Source organism: Drosophila rhopaloa, unplaced genomic scaffold (genome assembly GCF_018152115.1).
Source record: "Drosophila rhopaloa isolate 14029-0021.01 unplaced genomic scaffold, ASM1815211v1 contig_151, whole genome shotgun sequence".
In the NCBI taxonomy this organism is placed as follows: Eukaryota; Metazoa; Arthropoda; class Insecta; order Diptera; family Drosophilidae; genus Drosophila; species Drosophila rhopaloa.
In genome coordinates, this window is record NW_025335030.1 from 555328 (window position 1) to 571711 (window position 16384).

Below are 16384 nucleotides of genomic sequence, written 5' to 3' on the forward strand. Positions count from 1 at the left end.
ATATATAAAAATACCGGTTCCCAATCTGTTTTAACTAGATATTTAAGTGCTCGGTCAAGATTTACCGTGCTTAATGCTCAGTGTTATAATAGTTACTTAAACCGTTGTAACCAGTTCCAGTTCTCTCAGGACCCGAAACAGTTTTATAGTTTCGTTAACACCAAGCGTAAATCTAATCCTTTTCCTTCCTCGCTGTCGTTCGAAAACATGACGGCAACCAGAGATCAGGCAATAGCCGATTTATTTGCCCAATTTTTTCAAACGACTTACTCTACTTTAGATTATTCATCACAGCCTTATTCTTACACCATGTCCAAGTCAAACCTCATATTCTGTCCCACTTTAACAGAAAGCTCTCTTCTTTTGGATCTTCTTAAGCCTATTAAGCCTGTTTATTCGCCAGGGCCCGATGGTATTCCTGGGTGCGTGCTTAGGTATTGCGCTAAGGCCCTGTGCAAACCTCTTCACAAGTTGTTTACCTTATCTCTAGAAACCTCTCAATTCCCAAGTATTTGGAAGGAATCATTTGTTATTCCTCTTTTAAAAAAAGGAAACAAGTTAGAAGCCAGTAACTATAGAGGTATTTCTAAGTTTTCAGCTATTCCGAAGCTTTTTGAAAAAATCATTACTCCTGATCTGCAGCACCTTTGTAGATCAATAATTTCTCCGTGTCAACACGGATTTATTAAACGTAGATTAACAATCACAAACCTTCTAGAGCTCACTACATTTGTGATAAAGGGCTTCAATAGTAGTTTTCAAACAGACGTCATTTACACTGACTTTAGTAAAGCACTTGACACTTGTTCAAAAACTTGACTTGATAGGTTTTCCAGTCGATCTACTTAAATGGATCTCAAGTTATCTGAATGGCAGGTAACAAAGGGTCCTTTTAAAAATTCAATTTCTAAAATTCTCCGTGTTACCTCCGGTGTCCCACAAGGGAGCCATCTGGGTCCGTTACTTTTTACATTATTTATAAACGATCTTCCATCAATTATAAGTCATTCTCGCGTACTTATGTACGCATATAATGTTAAGTTATGCCTGCAGTATAAGGATATTTCCTGCCATTTAGACTTACAATCCGATCTAGATAATTTTCAAAACTGGTGCCGAGATTATTTACTAAATTTAAACGGTTCCAAGTGCAAGCTGATGACTTTTTATCGGTCCAATCCGATATACGCGACTTACACGTTAAGTGGCAGCTCTTTGGATAGAATAACTCTTGTAAACGATCTTGGCGTTCTCTTGGACCCTAAACTAAAATTTTCTTATCACATTTCGTCCATGGTTAATAAAGCCAGAGGAGTGTTTGGATTTATTAAAAGGTGGTCAAAAGAATTCGATGATCCTTATTTGACTAAAACTTTATTTATTTCGCTAGTCCGTCCGATTGTGGAGTATGGGTCTCCCGTCTGGAGTCCACAATACGGAATACATATTGGTCGTATTGAATCTGTACAAAAAAACTTCCTTCTTTTTGCTTTACGGTGCCTAAACTGGGATGCAAATCTTAACTTACCTTACTTATTCTAGTTTACTTTTTTTCCCCGGACTTTTACCTATATTTTCTTATCTAGCGTATATCTTCTGGCGAATCGTGTCGTACGATACACGGCTGCGCCCCTCGGCCGGTTGGTCGGGTAAGTAGGCCTTGGGAAGTGCACAACAAATTGCATCACAAACAAGCAAAGATTCTCTCGAAATCTGGGTGTTAAGGGGATGGAAGGGCCTACAAATCAAGCAAGCAAGCCATTTGTATGCTACTAAATACATACGGCGAAATGAACTCTCTGCCATATGATGAGTTCTGGTATGGGGCAATCGAGCAGTGATTCCACACAAACTCCTAGAATCAATACTGCAAGCTCTTCATGCACCACATCCAGGAATAGTGAAGATGAAAGCAATAGCGCGCAGCTATCTGTGGTGGCCCACAACGTCACACGAATTCAAGGAATTTACGAATAACAATCTCATTAGTTAAATTCGCTCAGCACCATTTCACACGGCTATAAATGGTCAAGCTGAACGCATGGTGCAATCCACCAAGAATAATTTACGGAAGATGGGCCAAAACACAAATGTTAGCAAATGTCAACACACCGCATTCTACTACGAATCGCTACCCTGCCGAGTTGCTGATCAACCGTCATCTCTCTTACTTCGACAAGTGATAACCGCAAGAAATACCGTTTAGGGAGGATACAAAATCCACAAACTCTAAACATTTTGTTTCAGGCAATTCAGTATGGGTACGAAACTACGCCACGGGCCCGAAATGGGTCAGAGCACAACTTGCGGAACAGACAGGACCTATCTCGTATACTGTGCAACTCAAGGATAATCGCATCATCAAAAACCATCAGGATCAAATTCGTAGTCGCTCACTAGCAACGAACGACTACAATCCGGACGAAGATCAACCTGAACCGCTCGAACCAGCAGTTACGGGTCTAATGGATGCACCAGAGGAGATGGTCTCGTACTGGAACCTTCCCGGAGAATTGGAGCTGCCACAACCGCAATCATCTGCTGTAAGCAGGTCCCATCGAAACTAGAAGCCAACGGAATTCTATAATTCCTCATCGGGAGTTAAGGGGTGCTATGTATTTGCTGCCTAAGTGGCAGCTTATTAATCTTGGCGTTAGGCCTTAGTAAGACTAAGCTCGCCATAACGAGCAATTGTAACTCAACCAATAACTATTAAGTATTAACGACTTGAAAATATATATATAAATAGGCGATGAAATTTAGCCTTTTGAATCATCTACAGCATTTACAGACAGCTCTAGAGTTGGGTCATAGGGATCTTTCCGATGCGTAAGTGGTGACGTTCTTAATAGACAAACGCCTTCTGGATTTTAAACACAAGGCCAGTAAAGAGTTTTTAACGTGGTTTACATAAGATAGCGCAATGTCAAGCAAGCCTTTAATAAGATCATGCTACCCTAAAGGTAGAAAAATATTCGAGTTTTCGTCTGGGGACGTCGCACTAAGTATATTTAAATTGCCTAATACTACTAATGATTTCTACCTGAGAGTTTATTTAAAATACACTGGATAAATTGAATTGGAAACTTAGATGTTGGTGATATATATGAACAAGTAATATATATAAAACTAACGGAAAACGATCATTTTATACCTAGAAATTCGATTCTTTGATTCAGACGAGAGGTTTGAGTAAGCAGCAATCAAAATTCCGCCTCTCGATGTGGACTGTAAATTGTGTACTTACCCGGGAAAATTTCAGAGCTAAACCGGCTTGTTTCTGTACACACAACAATGGTATAGGAAAAGGCAAAACTATCTGGGTACAATATAGTTAGCTTAGTTAGTTAAAGGATGTGGTGGGGCTGGGAATAGTTCTTCAATAGTATTTTCCATTTCCCCTGAACAATTCTTTTTTTTTAAGCTTATATCTCTTTTACTAATTTGACCTCGGGCCAGAAACTGGTTGAGCACAGGGATGCCAAATGTGCACAAGGAATACCAATCTTAAACCTTCAAATCTTCAACTTGGACTTTGTTACTGATATAAGCCGTAATATCCATTGATCAACATCGAGACCAGCACCTTCGGTTGCTTTTTGCCCCGATCTTAGTACAATTTAAGTGGCATCTGAGATCAACAGCTGCACTGCAAGAGGGCAGCAATAACCTGCCCCCAACCGCGCCCGTTTTGCTGTTATGCTTAACTAGTCTAAATGGCAGGAAATATCCCTATTATGATAATTTATCTTTATCTGCAAACATACGTACGCGAGAATGACTTATAACTGAGGGAAGGACGTTAATAAATAATATAAAAAGAAGCGAGGCAAGATGTCTCCCTTGTGGACACCGGAGGTTACACGGAGAATTTCACAAAGAGAATTTTAAAAAAAAACCTCTTGTGACCTGCCACTTAGAGAAATATGAACAAAAGTTATTTTTTGTCAATATTTGTTTCAAGATACTTGAGAGAATTTTCCCATTTAATTTAAATATGATTCAGTTTATGTTCTCTGTTTAGCGGACAAACAACATTGCTTACGTTTTTTTATAAAACAAATTAATGTTTATGAGGTATTAAACTACAACTTGTAAATATAAGAACATATTCTTTTTATCGATTCGCGATAAGATAGACGCGAGATAGGAAAATAAAGGTAAAGGTCCGGGGAAAAAAGTAATAGTTAGATCAATCTTGTGCCAATGAAGCAAGTATCAATCGTTTTAGGAGCGGCAGAGAGTCAAGATTTGATATTACAGGAAAAAGTCTATTATAGTCAGAACATAATACTCTGAAAGGCTCATGCAAGGCATAGTTAGATCTACAATGATTTAAAATTAGGGGAAAATAATTTCTAGTTAATCTACTTGGCACAGAAAAGTTTAGCCGACTTAACAAGTCGGGGCAGTCAATATCACCATGTATAAGGTTATAAATAAAGATAGTACCAAGCATCGTTCTACGGTTGGCTAGGGATGGTAAATTAATCAAAAGAAGTCTACTAGAATAAGAAGGTAAGATAAGGTTTGCATCCCAGTTTAGGCGCCGTAAAGCAAAAAGAAGGAAGTTTTTTTGTACAGATTCAATACGACCAATATGTATTCCGTATTGTGGACTCCAGACGGGAGACCCATACTCCAGAATCGGACGGACTAGCGAAATAAATAAAGTTTTAGTCAAATAAGGATCATCGAATTCTTTTGACCACCTTTTAATAAATCCAAGCACTCCTCTGGCTTTATTAACCATGGACGAAATGTGATTAGAAAATTTTAGTTTAGGGTCCAAGAGAACGCCAAGATCGTTTACAAGAGTTATTCTATCCAAAGAGCTGCCACTTAACGTGTAAGTCGCGTATATCGGATTGGCCTGATAAAAAGTCATCAGCTTGCACTTGGAACCGTTTAAATTTAGTAAATTATCTCGGCACCAGTTTTGAAAATTATCTAGATCGGATTGCAAGTCTAAATGGCAGGAAATGTCCTTATACTGCAGGCACAACTTAACATCATCTGCGTACATAAGTACGCGAGAATGACTTATAATTGATGGAAGATCGTTAATAAATAATGTAAAAAGTAACGGACCCAGATGGCTCCCTTGTGGGACACCGGAGGTAACATGGAGAATTTCAGAAATGTAATTTTTAAAAAGGACCCTTTGTGACCTGCCATTCAGATAACTTGAAGTCCATTTAAGCAGATCAACTGGAAAACCTAAAAGGTCAAGGTTTTGAATGAGAAGTAAGTGATTTACAGAGTCAAATGCTTTACTAAAGTCAGTGTAAATGACGTCTGTTTGAAGACTACTATTGAAGCCTTTTATCACAAATGAAGTTAGCTCTAGAAGGTTTGTGATTGTGGATCTACGTTTTATAAATCCGTGTTGACACGGAGAAATGATTGATCTGCAAAGGTGCTGCAAATGAGGAGTAATAATTTTTTCAAAAAGCTTAGGAATAGCTGACAACTTAGAAATACCTCTGTAGTTACTGGCTTCTAACTTGTTACCTTTTTTGAGAAGAGGAATAACAAATGATTCCTTCCAAATATTTGGGAATTGGGAGGTTTCTAGAGATAAGGTAAACAACTTGTGAAGAGGTTTGCACAGGGCCTTAGCGCAATACCTAAGCACGCACCCAGGAATACCATCGGGCCCTGGCGAATAAACAGGCTTAATACGAAGAAGATCCAAAAGAAGAGAGCTTTCTGTTAAAGTGGGACAGAATATGAGGTTTGACTTGGACATGGTGTAAGAATAAGGCTGTGATGAATAATCTAAAGTAGAGTAAGTCGTTTAAAAAAAATTGGGCAAATAAATCGGCTATTGCCTGATCTGTGGTTGCCGTCATGTTTTCGAACGACAGCGAGGAAGGAAAATAATTAGATTTACGCTTGGTGTTAACAAAATTATAAAACTGTTTCGGGTCCTGAGAGAACTGGACCTTACAACGGTTTAAGTAACTATTATAACACTGAGCATTAAGCACGGTAAATCTTGACCGAGCACTTAAATATCTAGTAAAAACAGATTGAGAACCGGTATTTTTATATTTCCTAAAAAGTCTGGACTTTACATTTCTTAAGTGTGTCAACTCTTTGCTAAACCAAGGTGATTTATTGGAAGTTGACGGATAGTACCACGGAACACAGGAATTAAAAAATGAGTTTATTGCAGTGTAAAAAACATTAACTGCATCGGACATATTAATGCATAAGTAAAGATCAGACCAATTAAAGCCAGAAATAAAATTATTTAGCCTCAGAAAGTCTGCCTTGCGAAAACAATGCATTCGTTTGGATTTTTCTGATTTTTCTTCTATAACTCTACCCGTATCAAATGAAAGTTCGATTGTTGGATGATATGGATCTTCAGGTTGCGTGAGTGGTGCTACTCTGGACAGAAACACACCTTCAGGATTTGATACAAAACACAAATCAAGTAGGCGACCTAATGAATTTCGAACATGGTTTACTTGAGATAGAGATATGTCAAGCAGGCCATCAATAAAATCATGCTGTGCTATAGGTAGTAAGACATTCGATCCATCCTCAGTGGACCAAGTAACTCCAGGTATATTAAAATCACCTAGAACTATTAACTGACCCCTATCGGAAAGCTTATTTGCAACGGACTTAATAACGGATAGGTGATTTAAATAATCAGGAAGTTCAGACAACGGCGGAATATATGAGCAAGTTATGTATATAAAGTTACCAGGAAGCGATAACTTTACACAAATAAATTCAATGGCATTGAATTCCTCAAAAAAATAACTCCTCAGACGGGAGGTTTGAATCAACTCCAATAAAGACTCCACCTCCCCGTCTAGAGGGACGGTCATACCTATATATTGTGTACTTACCTGGAAAAACTTCGGAGCTAAAGATCTCCGGCTTTAACCAGGTTTCTGTGAACACAATAATATGAGATGCAAAGGAAAGGCTATCAGAATACAATTTAGTGAGTTTGCTACGCAAACCTCTTGCATTCTGATAGGAAAGAAGGAGGTTAGAAGTTAGTTTTTTGAAATTGGTACACTGGTTTGGCCTCGACTAGGAAGTTTTACTCCTACGGGCCCCTTCTTCTTTATCTTAGCCTCGAACTCTTTTACAACCATATTATCCGGCCAAAAGTCGCCCGAGCATATGGCTTCAAAAAGCTCGTTAGGGACAGTTATCTTGAAAGATGAAATGTCTCTAGCATAAGAAAACTTAAACTTTTCCACCTTTACACTATTACAATCGGCTTTAGTTTTGTCTTGTATATAAGACAATACATCAGAAGATGTTTGATCAGGGGAAAGCCGAGAAACGAAAATTAGTTTCTTTAGTGGAACCACTGTAAGGGATTTTGGTGGAGCAGACATTTTTTCTGCAAAACCAACTTGAGCCGGTTGTCCGGACTCAGTAGTCCCTTGTGGTGGTGATGCTACATTCTGAGAGATAGGTGGATCCACTAATTGTGAAACCACTCCGGACAAATCGGAATTCTTAGAAGTCCCTGGTTGCATGCATTCTGTAACGGATTGTTCGGATACCGAATCTTTTTTAGCTGCTGATCTTAGCAACATTTGAGGGTTTGATGAAATCAGCTGCTGATCCGCCGGAATGCTCTGTTGTTCTTTTGATTTCGGTTGTGGGGAGTTCCTCTTTTGCTCCTTACCACCAGCGGCCTTTTTGCGCTTAGGGGACTCTTCTAATAGCTTACGACTATTAAACTGCGAGTCCAGCGCAGATAGGAGATCATCAGCTCGGCGAAAACTATCTCTAGCCACTCCGAAACAGCTAATCAGTCCCATCAGGCCGCCTTTAGTTTGGCGCATGAACGATTTCATCTCGTTCGCAACCTCGACACAAGCGTCACAACAAAACTGCAAATTGGGCCCCTTTGAAAGGTTACTTGTTGGCCAGTAAAACCGGCGCACTTGGTGTGCACCATATTTTCACACAGCCAGCAAGTCATATTAGACTGGTCAGCCTTGATTACGAGGCTGCATTTTTTACAGAAGCAGACTAAATTTTTATTATTCATTTTATTTATTTACCACTGTACCAAGAAAGCGAAATTGAAATTTATAAGCGAGCAGTTATAAGTACCGCAAGAGCGCAGAAACTGCACGCTTAGAACTTTCAAAAGCAAAGAGAGCAAGAGAGCGGGAGCGTAAGTTAAAGTGCATGCACAAAAGAGAAACGGCGGGGATATAAGAAAAGAAAACACAGATAAGAATTACGAAAAACTATAACAATTAATTAGTATTAAATACAAAGTGCACTCGCGAAGCGAACGGAGTTTAAATTTATGTTTAAATAAACCGGAAGCGAATTAGAATTGTTTTGATAAAACCCACCGATGGGAATAAATGAAAATAAAATGCAAAATTCGAAGCGCAGAAAAAAAACACTACCGTTCACTTTGAAAGTCAAAGACGAGAATTAGAATTAGAATTATAAGAAATGACAGAGCTAAAATCAAAACTGAAGTAAAACTACCTGTTGCCAGAAAACTTTGAATTATCTATGTTATATAGGTATAGGGGGTATTGTGAACGACAAGTTCATGAAGTAAACCATTGTGCTGAAAAGTATCGCAAGCAGCTTATATGTCGAGGGTTTTCATACCAAAAGACTCTTTTCGATTAAAGTTGTTCGTGATGCGATCAAGTGGGTGAATACAATTCAGAACAGCACAAAAATCATATTGAACTGGGGCTAAAATATTATTTTTTCCACATGCAAATTGAGCCTAATTTGTATCAATCTTTCAATGATTTTGATGTTATTGTACATTAATTATTTGAAATTTGAATTATTCGTGATATTTTACAAATTTTGTAGAATTTGAACACATTAATTCAAGATGAGAGCAAGAAGGTCTGTGACACTGCTAGGCAAGTTTTTAATATAGAAGATTGTCAATCCAGGAGATTTTAAATTTTTTTTGAGATTTTATGAAAGCTTTGATTTGTACAGAAGTGGTTTTAGGTAAAAATGTAGAGATATTTGCGGGAAGTATTAAAGTCAGAATAATTGGTTGTATGAAAAACTTCAGCTGGAATATCACATTTTTCGGTTCTTGTGGAATTAACATTGTCATTGTGGATGAAATGTTAAAACTGTATTTTGTTCTTTAATTTAGTAAATTTCCAAGAAGGTTTATAATTTTTATCCAGCTTATTAAGTTTTGTCGAATCAACTGGTTCATGTGGTTTTTTAATATGGGTTGTCAATTTCTAAACCATTTTCTTTGTATCGCGTTCCTGTCTATTTTCTACTATTTTTCATGCATAGTGGAAGCTGAAAAGCAACGGGCCTAATATGCACTTCAGGTACTCATGGCTTTTTTGCAATTTAAAAGTCAGTTTGAAGTAGATCGACCATTAAATCAACTACATCGTTTACTTATTTCTGATTTCGAAAAAGTTCTCAAAATGTCAGAACCTTCCACTAGCCAGTCTGGAGCAAATAAAAGACTCCACATGAATCCGTCTCTAGAACATACAAACCATCAGGCGGTAACAAACAATACAATGTTAAATGTAGGAGATTTAATAAAACAAATTGTAAATTTTGAAATAAATCCATTAAATGAGGAGATTTTAAACTTAAGATCGCAGCTTTCTCACAAAATAAAAGCTGTTGAGGATTATCAGATAGAGATTATAGATCCAAATATTACGTGCGAAACATCTTAAGAGATCACCAAATCTGTTAGGGAATATAAAGGTGAAGAAGATATTTCTACCCCTACACCCACTTCTCCTTCTCCTACCCTTTCTCGACCCAGATTAACGACGCGTGTTTGGTTTCCCATCCGCGCGGCGCATCTCGGCCGAGAGCTCTCACCTTAGAATCCTTGTAGAATCCTCGTAGTCTCCAAGAATATCCGGAGTGTGGTACCCTCGTGGGCTCCGAGTTCACCCGGAGTAGATAAATCCCGCCGTCCCCGTAGCCATGTCGAAGTCATCCCAGTTCACCCCCAAGCAGTGCGATCGCTCTCTCAGTACCTCGTTCTGCCGCTAGAGTGCGTTCTCAGCGGGACTCTTCCCAGTTCCCCACCAAGCAGTGCGATCGCTCTCTCAGTACCTCGTTCTGCCACCAGAGGGCGTCGCAAACAGGATCCTCCCGGGTTTCGCGCCAAGCAGTGTAGTGGGTCCTATCGCCACCACAGGCCGCCAGGCGGCGTTCTAATGTACATCTCGGGTCGTCAACCTCGCGGTACGATCGGTAAGGAAGCATACGAGACGACTGGAAACTGTGCGGAAACCTTTACGATCGGTAGCCACCATCGAATAGCACCCGTCTCTAGGCGTCGTAACACCTCCCATACAAATTCCAACAAGTTCCCTTCTATATAAATTTCTTGTATAGGTTCCTTGGCCCCGATTGGCCCGAGCAGGGACCTGATAGGGAGAAAGACCAGGAAAATTACCACCTGTATGGGGAGTCCGTAGCCCCAGGACGAGTGACATAACCTAAAGATTCCGCGAAAAAAAAAACAACCGAAAACTAGAACAAAAGTGCCCCGACCGTGGAAAATAACCTCAACGAACAAGTGAACGCGCCCGGTCTCAAGCCCACGAGCTTACTCGCGATCCCGTACAGTCCACGCGATCGAGTGTCTGTGAAAATACAATCATATGGCCCAAGAAGTCCAGTAAAGACTCCAACCAACGAAGACCTTACTCCAAGACGACAACACATCAGAGACACGCTGCAAACATGGACCCCGACCAGAAAATTTCCGGTGAGTCCGTTGTACGCTTGCTTGAAGGCCGAATTACTAGCCTTTGCTGACGAATTCGGGTTCTCCGCCGAATGAGTCGTCGACGACTTGCGGCGAAACTTTGTCACCCTAACTAGAGACTCTGAACAAACCCAAGAGGTGTGGGCTCGACTCGCCGACCTAGGAAGGCAATTTACCTCGCGTGCCCCAAGCCCCGTACCTTTGGGGGAAGAAAAACCTGGCCGCGAACATAAGCGCCGTATCAAGCCACGGCGTCTACTCCGTAGGCCCGTCTCGAACCACCCCTAGCTTCGCTTTTACTGGCCCCTCTCCGGTGATAACTAACAGAGAAACTTTTATGGAACCGAGCCACGATCGGAACCGCCGCGAGGTCGTTTGCGTCCCCAAACGAATTCGTAAATGGGGCCTCCAATTCGATGGGTATTCAGACCCCTTAGCCTTCGTCGAGCAGGTCGAAAGCTGGGCCTTATCCTACGGGATCGACCTAGGACTCCTTCCTTGAGCCATGGCAGAGCTGCTGACGAGCAGAGCGGTCAAATGGTTCCAAACAAGCCGCCTCCAAGGGGTCCGTCGGGACCCAATCCACCAGAGAACCACCAGTAACCGCACCGCTTAGGATATAGAGAGGAGGGATCGCCGCTGAGGTCGACGTGCGTTTAGCCACCATCGACACCGGGGCATCTAGGAGTTTCATTAGCTAGGAAATCGCCGACTTAGTCGGTCACCCACACCAGTTTAGGGAGATTCGCACCCATATTAATCTCGCTGACACGTCTCGAGTCGAAGTAAGAGTAAGAGCCGCACAGAGCACATGAAACGCATAACGCAGCAACACGCAAGGAAAACGACGAGAACAACAACACAGGAGGAAACACCAGAATATCAACAGAGAACGACGAAGCCAGGATAGCAACAGAGAACAACGACAGGGAACATCAGGAAGATCACAGCCAGGAGAAACACGCTAAGAATACACGAGGGATACCCGACAAGGACACCGAGACCCAGGGGTATCAAATAATCAATCAGGAGTACAAGGAACACGGCTCCGAGACTAATCCGCAGGTCCAAGCGTTCCTTAGCGAACAGCTAACTCGATTCGAAGGAAAGACGGGAGTAGCAAACATAGCGGAACACCGGATCACCATGAGGGACGACCGGCCGATTAAACAAAGCTATTTCCCAAAGAACGGATCATAGACGAACAAGTGGAGGCGTTGCTGGAGCAGAGATGTATCGAACGTCGCGTAGCCCGCACAGTGCCCCTTTGGTTCTGGTCCGGAAGAAAACCGGCCAGTGGCGCATGTGCGTGGACTACCGACAACTAAACGCAAAATCCATCCCGGTCGCATATCCGTTTCCGCGTATTAACCACATCTCAGAGCGACTGAGAAACGCAAAATACATTTCGACCCTGGATCTGCGCAACGGATACTGGCAAATACCCATGGCCAGGGACAGCCGGGCAAGTACCGCATTTACGGTAGCCGGACGAGGCCTATTTCAGTGGAGAGTCATGCCTTTCGGTTTGCATTCGGCCCCGGCCACATTTCAGCGTGTTCTAGATAGCGTGATCGGGCCAGACCTCGACCCATACGCGTTCGCCTACCTCGATGACATTATTGTCATCGGAGCCAGCCTAGGAGAACACATGGACAATCTACGTAAAGTTTTTGAACGATTGAGGAGAGCCAACCTGCGCATCAACCAGGAAAAGTGATCATTCTTCAAGAGGAAACTGGCCTACCTCGGACATGTGATTAGTCACCAAGGCATCTACACCGATCCGGACAAGGTAACCGCCGTACGAAACCTGAGCCCTATCACTAGCTTGCGGGAGCTGAAGAGATGCCTCGGGATGGCCTCATGGTACCGGCGATTCGTACCCAACTTCGCCTCAGTGGTCCAGCCCATGATGAACCTCCTGAGGAAAAACCAACGCTGGAAGTGGGAGCCGGAGCAACAGAGTGCCTTCGACCTCCTGAAAAGTTTACTGACAGACGCACCCGTGCTGGCATGCCCAGATTTATCCGTCAAGCTGACACTCCAGACTGACGCCAGCAACTACGGACTCGGGGGAGTACTAAGCCAGGAGATCGACATCCAGGAGTCATTGCCTACGTCAGCCGCAACCTCGATGCCGCGGAGTTGAATTATTCACCCACGGAAAAAGGGTGCTTGGCCATTGTCTGGGGAATACGGAAATTGCTATGCTACCTCGAAGGCTATAGGTTCGACCCCCGACTTTATCATTTAACACGGAGAACTATATCGCCACCTCGATGGCCACCGTCCAGATGACCAGGACTACGTACGGTGGAAACTGTGACCCCCGGAACAGCAACATTGCCCCAGAGCCCATCGGAGAGAGCTGAGCTCTTGAAGAAGGTCTTTCAGATCGTGCAGAACAACCTACAAAAAGCCAGCCAAGAACAGGGGTGGCATTATATCCTGCGTCGCCGAACCTGAAAGCCCAAAATCGGATCACTGGTCCTCGTGCGGCAACACCTTCTGTCGAAAGCAATAGAAGGGTTCGCAGCAAAGCTCGCCCCTAAGGTTGACGGACCGTATAAAGTGGTCGCTTTCCCTTCGCCTAACGTCGTCCGACTCCGCCTACCCGGTCAGCGGAAGGGGCGACTTGCAAATATTGGAGACTTAAAAGGGTTCCATTCTTCTTCCACAGGTAACACCGATGACGAAGACAGCGAAACCACCAAGAAGGACACCGGCGACCAACCCGGACAGTCCCAAAGAGGTCAACCGACCGACACTAGCAACGGGGGGTGATCATAAGTACCCTAATCTTCCTTTGTGTCCCCGCTAAATTTAAATTCGTTATAAACCATTAAGACCTTAAGAATGAAGTTAGGAGATTCTTTTGCTGCTGCCCATTTATCCCTATTGCTAAGTATCAATAGAACTAAGCTACTTTAGTTACTTCTTCCACAGATCGAACGGGCGGGCCTGGAGACGATAATGCTGTAGTCAGGCGGCAGCGATGAGGAGTCTGAACCCCCTTCCCCGGGTAACCGTCAGTCGACGACCACACGGGATCCTCGGCTACGTCCGGGAACGGCGTATGCCGAGAGATCCACCTGCTCATGCCCGACGGGTAGGCGCCAGCCAAGAGGCTCTGGAAGATCGACCTCACCCTCTCCAGGGTCCAGCGCAGGGACACCACCCGTCGAACTGCGCACCAGATAGCGACTCAGAGGACAAGCCGATGTCGGCTCGGGGGAGTCTCTCCCCACTATACGGACGCGGCCGGACGTCGCATCTACCAGGAGCCCTATCAATGCCATCGGAGTCCAGCCGGGTCACCGGAGAGCAGCCGGGAGTACAACCGCTTCAGGGTCCCGGCCGAGGAAGGTTCCTACCAGGTCACCCTGAAGTCGAACGGCGAAGGAAACATTTCTTTTCTTCCTCGAAGTAGGGAGGGGATGTAACGCCATAAATCAAGGGCGCACAAATCCCACGAGTCATGACGAGGATCATTGGAGTCACCATACGAATATCTAGTTTATTACATTACATTGTAATCTTAGTCATAGTCTTATTATTAGCTTTAAGATCGGACATGAAGTCCTCGTGTTATTAATTGAAATAATAGGAACTAAGAAAACTAATTAAGCCAGTATTAATCTTAAGCCAAGATACGCACCCTAAACGAAGCCCCCTAACGCGTTATCGCACTCGTGGGGGCCGCGATCGATAGCTCAATCGATAGCGGGGAACTGGTTCAGCGAGCGCGACGTTCGACGGAAGTTCAATCTCTGATTCCTAATCCGGTCTCTTTTGTTTTGACTTTTCGCCGAAGGTGGACGTGTGCTCGAGCGTTCCACTGGCTCACCTTTACCGACACACACGTGATAAACGCGTCGATCCGCGCAACACCGACCAGTGCACCAAACTCCCTCCGGTACATCACTACCGACACACAAACGTGATAACCGCGTCAAACCGCGCAAGACCGACCAGCGCACCAATCTACACATAAGCAAAGGTACCCATTGTGAGGGCAGCAGCCAGGGCCCTTATTCTTAGCAATTGCCAATAAAAGCCCTGAACTTAAAAACCACGTATGTTATTTCTACCCCTACACCCCCTCCTCCTTCTCCTACCTTTTCTCGACCGAGATCAATGACGCGTGTTTGATTTCCCATCCGCGCAGCGCATCTCGGCCGAGAGCTCCCACCTTAGAATCCTTGTATAATCTTCGTAGTCTCCGAGAATATCAGGAGCGTAGACACCTCGTAGGCTCCGAGAATATCCGGAGTGTAGAACCCTCGTAGACTCCGAGAATATCCGGAGAGTAGTACCCCCGTAGTCTACGAGAATATCCGGAGTGTAGGACCCCCGTAGATTCCGAGTTCACCCGGAGTAGATAAACCCCGCCGTCCCCGTAGGCATTTCCAGTCGGAGTCATCCCAGTTCACCCCCAAGCAGTGCGATCGCTCTCTCAGTACCTCGTTCTGCCACCAGAGGGCGTCGCAAACAGGATCCTCCCGGGTTTCGCGCCAAGCAGTGTAGTGGGTCCTATCGCCACCACAGGCCGCCAGGCGGCGTTCTAATGTACATCTCGGGTCGTCAGCCTCGCAGTACGATCGGATCCACTTACGGCTCCCCCGTAAGGAAGCATACGAGAAGACTGGAAACTGTGCGGAAACCTTTACGATCGGTAGCCACCATCGAATAGCACCCGTCGCTAGGCGTCCTACCACCTCCCATACAAATTCCTACGACAGGTTTCACCCTTCTACATAAATTTGTGGTATAGGTTCCTTGTCCCCGATTGAGGTTTTACCCCGGCCAGAGAACTACGTGACAGCTGTAACCGATACAGCTAAGGGAGTAATTAAATATAATGGAAAAGAAGAACGATTAAATTATGATAACGGAAAAATTTTAAACCAATTTTCTTTCTTCCATTAAAAGAATTTATATTACAAAAATACTTAGATGAAAAGGCTCAAATCAGATCCGAATCTGAAATGGGTAATCAAAGAGAATTTAGTTTGGGAACTAAAAACCCGGAAGACGCCGTCGTTGAAAAATCCGAAAGAATAAAAGACTATCAAAAAATAAAGAACATAACAATATCATCTGCAGACCAAATAAAAGATCTGGAGAACGAAATATTTAATATTATCAATGAAGAGCATTCAAAAATAAATATGCAGATTTCTCTGTACCAAAGCTCAGACTCGTAATAGAGTATAAAAAACTTTATGAAAATACTATACCTGATAGATATCCAATGCAGGAACCTTCAGTGATTTTATCAAATCTTGGAAAAGCCAAATACTTTTCAACATTTGACTTGGAATCTGGATTTCATCAGATTCCCAAGAATAAACCAGACATTCAGAAAACCTAATTTTTAACAAACAGTGGGAAATACGAACTCCTTAGAATGCTGTTGAAGCGCAGAACGCTAATTATGAAGTTTATGTTAAGATAGACATAGGTAACAGCTTAAGATAGCCCAACAGCGTTATGCTCAGCGCCAATGCTAAGATCAGATTCAGCGGGCCTGCAAAGGCTCTCAAAAAACTGCTCTGCTGGGCACAATAAAGTAGTGGAATTTTGAAGATCGAATCGGCCAGTCTTGCGTTTTCTCCTTCCCCCAAATTT